General features: G+C 37.7%; 1 non-coding gene across 1 annotated transcript; it reads left to right on the forward strand.

Moving 5' to 3' along the window:
* Nucleotides 1-2,535: 2,535 nt before the first annotated feature.
* On the forward strand, nt 2,536-2,639 carry LOC112781363 (small nucleolar RNA R71). Its single transcript, XR_003192144.1, has one exon. It is a non-coding gene; the product is annotated as a small nucleolar RNA R71 (small nucleolar RNA).
* The last annotated feature ends 4,924 nt before the right edge of the window (nt 2,640-7,563 follow it).

A 7,563-nucleotide genomic window follows, 5' to 3' on the forward strand; every position in this document is an offset into this window, starting at 1 on the left:
AAGCTTATGCTTTTACCACACCAAACTTAGAATATTGCTCGCCCTCGAGCAAGAGAAGAAAGAATAGATGAAGAAGAAGAAGAAAATATGGAGGAGAGGAGGGAGAGGTGTATTCGGCCAAGAAGGGGAAAAGAGGGTTGTGTTGTGTGAAAATGAGGAAGAATGAAGGGCTTTATATAGGGAGGGGAGGGGGTTAGTTTTGGCCATATAGGGTGGGTTTGGGTGGGAAATTGATTTTGAATTTTGAAGGTAGGTGGAGTTTATGAGGTAGGTTTATGGGGAAGAGAGGATGAACATTGAGAAGAGGGAAGAGAGTGATTGGTGGTAGGTGGGGATCCTGTGGGGTCCACAGATGCTGAGTTGATCCTGTGGGGTCCACAGATCCTGAGGTGTCAAGGATTTGCATCCCTGCACCAATTAGGCATGTAAAATGCCTTTGCATGCAATTCTGGCGTTGAACGCCAGCTTCATGCTTGTTTCTGGCGTTCAGCGCCAGCTTTCCTCAGTGTGCATTCCTGGCGTCTGAACGCTAGGATGCTGCTTGTTTTGGGCGTTCAATTCCAGATCCATGCTCTGTTCTGGCGTTGAACGCCAGCCAGATGCTCCTTACTGGCGTTTAAACGCCAGTAAGCCCTTCCTCCAGGGTGTGATTTTTCTTCTGCTGTTTTTGATTCTATTTTTGATTTTTCTATTTATTTTGTGACTCCATATGATCATGAACTTAATAAAACATGAAAGAACAATAAAATAAAAATAAAATTAGATAAATAAAAATTGGGTTGCCTCCCAACAAGTGCTTCTTTAATGTTAATAGCTTGACAGTGGGCTCTCATGGAGCCTCACAGATGTTCAGAGCATTGTTGAGACTTCCCAACACCAAACTTAGAGTTTGGATATGAGAGTTCAACACCAAACTTAGAGTTTGGTTGTGGCCTCCCAACACCAAACTTAGAGTTTGACTGTGGGGGCTCTGGTTGACTCTGTTTTGAGAGAAGCTTACTGTGCCTCTTTTCCATGTTTATAGAAGGATGTCCTTGGGTTTTAAACTCAAGGGAGTCCCCATTCAATTGAAGGACTAGTTCACCTCTGTTAACATCAATCACAGCTCTTGCTGTGGCTAGGAAGGGTCTTCCAAGGATGATGGATTCATCCTCATCCTTCCCAGTATCTAGGATTATGAAATCAGCAGGAATGTAAAGGCCTTCAACCTTTACTAATATGTCATCTACTTGTCCATAAGCCTGTTTTCTGGAATTGTCTGCCATCTCTAATGAGATTTTAGCAACTTGTACCTCAAAGATTCTCAGTTTCTCCATTACAGAGAGTGGCATGAGGTTTATCCCTGACCCAAGGTCGCATAGAGCCTTCTCAAAGGTCATGGTGCCTATGGTACAAGGTATTAGGAACTTTCCAGGATCCTGTTTCTTCTGAGGCAATCTCAGTTGATCCAATGCATTTAGTTCATTGGTGAACAGAGGAGGTTCATCTCCCCAAGTCTCACTACCAAATAAATTGGCATTCAGCTTCATGATTGCACCAAGGAACTTGGCAACTTGCTCTTCAGTAACATCCTCATTCTCTTCAGAAGAAGAATACTCATCAGAGCTCATGAAGGGTGTAAGGAGGTTTAATGGAATCTCTATGGTCTCTAGATGAGCCTCAGAGTCCTTTGGTTTCTCAAAGGGAAACTCCTTGTTGATCACTGGATGTCCCAGGAGGTCTTCCTCCTTGGGATTCACGTCCTCCCCTTCCTCCTTGGATTCGGCCATGATGGTTATATCAATGGCCTTGCACTCTTCTTTTGGATTTTCTTCTGTATTGCTTGGGAGAGCACTAGGAGGGGTTTCAGTGATCTTCTTACTCAGCTGGCCCACTTGTGCCTCCAAATTTCTAATGGAGGACCTTGTTTCATTCATGAAACTCAGAGTGGCCTTAGATAGATCAGAGACTAAGTTTGCTAAGTTAGATGGATTCTGCTCAGAATTCTCTGTTTGTTGCTAAGTGGATGATGGAAAAGGTTTACTACTGTTAAACCTGTTTCTTCCACCATTATTAAAGCCTTGTTGAGGCTTTTGTTGATCCTTCCATGAGAGATTTGGGTGATTTCTCCATGAGGGGTTATAGGTGTTTCCATATGGTTCACCCATGTAGTTCACCTCTGCAATTGCAGGGTTCTCAGGATCATAAGCTTCTTCTTCAGAAGATGCCTCTTGAGTACTGTTGGATGCAGCTTGCATTCCATTCAGACTCTGAGAAATCATATTGACTTTCTGAGTCAATATTTTATTCTGAGCCAATATGGCATTCAGAGTATCAATTTCAAGAACTCCCTTCTTCTGAGGCGTCCCATTACTCACAAGATTCCTCTCAGAAGTGTACATAAACTGGTTATTAGCAACCATGTCAATGAGTTCTTGAGCTTCTGCAGGCATTTTCTTTAGGTGAATGGATCCACCTGCAGAAGTATCCAATGACATCTTAGCTAATTCAGACAGACCATCATAGAATATATCCAAGATGGTCCATTCTGAAAGCATGTCAGAATGACACTTTTTGGTCAGTTGCTTGTATCTCTCCCAAGCTTCATAGAGGGATTCACCTTCTTTCTGTCTGAAGGTTTGAACATCCACTCTAAGCTTACTAAGCTTTTGAGGAGGAAAGAACTTGGCTAAGAAAGCCGTGACCAGCTTATCCCAAGAGTTCAGGCTATCTTTAGGTTGAGAATCCAACCATATTTTAGCTCTGTCTCTTACAGCAAACGGGAAAAGCATGAGCCTGTAGACTTCAGGATCTACTCCATTAGTCTTAACAGTATCACAGATCTGCAAGAATTCAGTTAAGAACTGAAAAGAATCTTCATATGGAAGTCCATGAAACTTGCAGTTTTGCTGCATCAGAGAAACTAATTGAGGTTTCAGCTCAAAATTGTTTGCTCCAATGGTAGGGATGGAGATGCTTCTTCCATGTAAATTGGAATTAGGTGCAGTAAAGTCACCAAGCATCCTCCTTGCATTATTATTATTATTTTTGGCTACCATCTCCTCTTCCTGTTCGAAAATTTCTGTAAGGTTATCTCTGGGTTGTTGTATTTTAGCTTCTCTTAGTTTCCTCTTCAGAGTCCTTTCAGGTTCAGGGTCTGCTTCAACAAGAATGTTCTTGTCCTTGCTCCTGCTCATATGAAAAAGAAGGGAACAGAAAAATAATAATAATAGGGATCCTTTTTACCCAGGTATAGAGGTTCCCCTATGTGAGTAGAAGAAGAAAAGAATGTAATGTAAGGAAGGGAAGAAGAGAAAATTCGAACACAGATGGAAGAGGGGGTTCGAATTTGGGTGAGATGAAGTGTTAGTAGATGAATAAATAAATAGAAGGAGATGAGAGAGAAAGAAGATTTTCAAAAATAAAATTTTGAAAAGGGTTAGTGATTTTCGAAAATTAGGAAAAAATTAAAATTAAAATTAAAAATTGAAACAATTAGTTAATTAAAAAGAATTTTTGAAAAAGAGGGAAGAGATTTTCGAAAATTAGAGAGAGAGAGTTAGTTAGGTAGTTTTGAAAAAGATAAAAAACAAACAAAAAGTCAATTAGTTAATTGAAAAAGATTTGAAAATCAATTTTGAAAAGATAAGAAGATAAGAAGTTAGAAAAGATATTTTTAAAATCAAATTTTTGAAAAAGATATGTTTTAAAAAGATATGATTAAAAAGATAAGATAAAAAGATATTTTTGAAAAGATATGATTGAAATTAGTTTTGAAAAAGATTTGATTTTTAAAATCACAATTAATGACTTGATTCACAAGAAGTCACAAGATATGATTCTAAAACTTAAAGTTTGAATCTTTCTTAATAAGTAAGTAACAAACTTGAAATTTTTGAATCAAAACATTAATTATTGATAATATTTTCGAAAATAAATAAGAAAAATGAAAAAGATTTGATTTTTGAAAAAGATTTTGAAAAAGATAAGATTTTTAAATTGAAAATTTGATTTGACTCATAAGAAACAACTAAATTTTAAAAATTTTTGAAAGAGTCAATCCAAATTTTCGAAATTTTAAGAGAGAAAAAGAGAAAGATATTTTTTTGATTTTTTGAATTTTTAATGATGAAAGAGAAAAACATGAAAAAGACTGAATGCATGAAAATTTTGGATCAAAACATGTGATGCATGCAAGAACACTATGAATGTCAAGATGAACACCAAGAACACTTTGAATGTCAAGATGAACATCAAGAACTTATTTTTGAAAAATTTTCAAGAAAAGAAAATATGCAAGACACCAAACCTAGAAATTTTTCATGTATAGACACTATGAATGCAAGAATGCATATGAAAAACAAGAAAAGACACAAAACAAGAAAATATGAAGATCAAACAAGAAGACTGGCCAAGAACAACTTGAAGATCATGAAGAACACTATGAATGCATGAATTTTTGAAAAATGCATAATTTTTTTTGAAAAAAATGCAATTGACACCAAACTTAAAAATTGACTCAAGACTCAAACAAGAAACACAAAATATTTTTTATTTTTATGATTTTATAAATTTTTTTTTGGATTTTTCGAAAATTAATGTGAAAAAGAAAAATAAGGATTCCAAAATTTTTAATATGAATTCTAGGAATCTTGTGCTCTTTAGTCTAAAGCTCCAATCTGAGGGTTAGACATGACTTAATAGCCAGCCAAGCTTTAGTATGCTATTACATGCATTAAAGTGATTAGTTGAATCCTCAGTCCAAAGGAATTTAGACATGGCTTTACAGCCAGATAGGATTCAACATGTTACCATGAAACTCTAGAATTCATTCTTGAAAGTTTTGAAGCCGTAAAATAATTTAAAATATTTTTTTTTTCGAAAATAATTTTTTGAAAAACGAAAATAAAGAAAAATTTTTGAAAGAATTTTGAAAACTTTTTTTTTTGAAAAGAAAATAAAAAGAGAATTACCTAATCTGAGCAACAAGATGAACCGTCAGTTGTCCATACTCGAACAATCCCCGGCAACGGCGCCAAAAACTTGGTATGCGAAATTGTTACTCTTGAGGTTGTAAAATTTGTTGTTCGTTCTCTCCCTGGCAATAGCGCCAATAACTGGTGCACAATACCATGGTCTAAACATAACTTCACAACTTCGCACAACTAACCAGCAAGTGCACTGGGTCGTCCAAGTAATAAAACCTTACGTGAGTAAGGGTCGATCCCACGGAGATTGTTGGTATGAAGCAAGCTATGGTCACCTTGTAAATCTCAGTCAGGCGGATATCAAATAATTATGGAGTTTTCGAAAATAAATAATAAATAAATAGAAAATAAAGATAGAAATACTTATGTAATTCATTGGTGAGAATTTCAGATAAGCGTATAGAGATGCTTTCGTTCTTCTGAACTTCTGCTTTCCTGCTGTCTTCATCCAATCAGTCCTACTCCTTTCCATGGCAAGCTTTATGTAAGGGCATCACCGTTGTCAATGGCTACATCCCATCCTCTTGTGAAAAAGATCCAAATGCTCTGTCACAGCACGGCTAATCATCGGAGGTTCTCGATCATACTGGAATAGGATTCACCCTCCTTTTGCGTCTGTCACTACGCCCAGCACTCGCGAGTTTGAAGTTCGTCACAGTCATTCAATCCTTGAATCCTACTCGGAATACCACAGACAAGGTTTAGACTTTCCGGACTCTCATGAATGCCGCCATCAATCTAGCTTATACCACGAAGATTCTGATTAAGAGATCCAAGAGATATTCATTCAATCTAAGGTGGAACGGAAGTGGTTGTCAGGCACGCGTTTGTAGGGGAATGATGATGATTGTCACGTTCATCACATTTATATTGAAGTGCGAATGAATATCTTAGAAGCGGAATAAGTTGAATTGAATAGAGAAACAGTAGTACTTTGCATTAATTCATGAGGAACAGTAGAGCTCCACACCTTAATCTATGGAGTGCAGAAACTCTACCGTTTAAAAATACATAAGTGATAATGGTTCAGGCATGGCCGAATAGCCAGCCCCCATGATCTAAGAACTAGACGTCCCAAGATGTCTAATACAATAGTAAAAAGTCCTATTTATACTAAACTAGTTACTAGGGTTTACAAAAGTAAGTAATTGATGTATAAATCCACTTCCAGGGTCCACTTGGTGTGTGCTTGGGCTGAGCTTGAAGTTTACACATGCAGAGGTCATTCTTGGAGTTGAACGCCAGTTTGTAACGTGTTTCTGGCGTTCAACTCTGGTTCGTGATGTGTTTCTGGCGTTTAAATCCGGACTGCAGCGTAGAACTGGCGTTCAACGCCCTTTTGTGTCGTCTAAAATCGGCCAAAGTATGGACTATTATATATTACTGAAAAGCGCTGGATGTCTACTTTCCAACGCAATTAGAAGCGCGCCATTTTGAGTTCTGTAGCTCTAGAAAATCCACTGAGTGTAGGGAGGTCAGAATCCAACAGCATCAGCAGTCCTTCTTCAACCTCTGAATCTGATTTTTGCTCAAGTCCCTCAATTTCAGCCAGAAAATACCTGAAATCACAGAAAAACACACAAACTCATAGTAAAGTCCAGAAATGTGAGTTTAACATAAAAACTAATAAAAACATCCCTAAAAGTAACTAGATCCTACTAAAAACATACTAAAAACAATGCCAAAAAGCGTATAAATTATCCGCTCATCAGGCATGCATACGCAGGAACGTGCATGTGTACGCGAGATTTAGCTGCTGTCCACAAGACTCGCGTACGCACGAGGGTCACGCGTACGCGAAGATGTAAACTTTGAATGTCCACGTACGCGAAACCTCTGTTTTGGCTGAAAATGATATTTTTGAATGTTTGAACAATCCTCTAGTTTTTCAAACCTCTATAACTACTAAATGGAGATTCCCTAGTTAATGTTTAGGCGTTTAGGGTGAGCGAGAGTGTACTGATAAGATAAAAGAGGTCATTTCTATTTTGTGTTTAGAGCATGTGACTTAGGGTTGTAGAGTGTTGTAGGTTGATTAACAGAAGTGATTTTGCGAAGTGTTTTGAGTTAATTAACGAGAACATATCAGAGTATAGAGAAGATAGGGTTTCATAAATATATTTTTAATATTATAAAACTGATTTTTAAAGGAATAATTTTTCATCTGAGCACTCTTTCTTAAAAGTGCAACCCCAGGAGATGGTGGAAGGTGAGGATCCCCTTCTTTGTTCCTCCTAGTATTGTAAAATTGCCTCCAACGAGATGGTGGGAGATTAGGATCCCATCCTTTGTTCCTCCTGTACATATGAGAACGTACCTCCTGGGTAGACGCAAGGGTTGTGGTTTCGCCCACTTGCTCTAGGTTAGTTGGTATTGAGGCTCCCTGGGTAGATGCAAGGGTGTGGTTCTCCCCATTTGCTCCGGATTATGATAATTTGAGCTTCTTAGGTAGTAGCAAGGGTTGTGATTCGCCCCACTTGCTCTAGGATGGAAATTATAAATTATTTACATCTCATTCCTTTGACCCTGTATCGTAAGTGTGGCCGAACACTTATACCTTTCCGGATGAGCTCTCCTCCACATATATATATATATA

Source organism: Arachis hypogaea, chromosome 19, assembly GCF_003086295.3.
Source record: "Arachis hypogaea cultivar Tifrunner chromosome 19, arahy.Tifrunner.gnm2.J5K5, whole genome shotgun sequence".
In the NCBI taxonomy this organism is placed as follows: domain Eukaryota; kingdom Viridiplantae; phylum Streptophyta; class Magnoliopsida; order Fabales; family Fabaceae; genus Arachis; species Arachis hypogaea.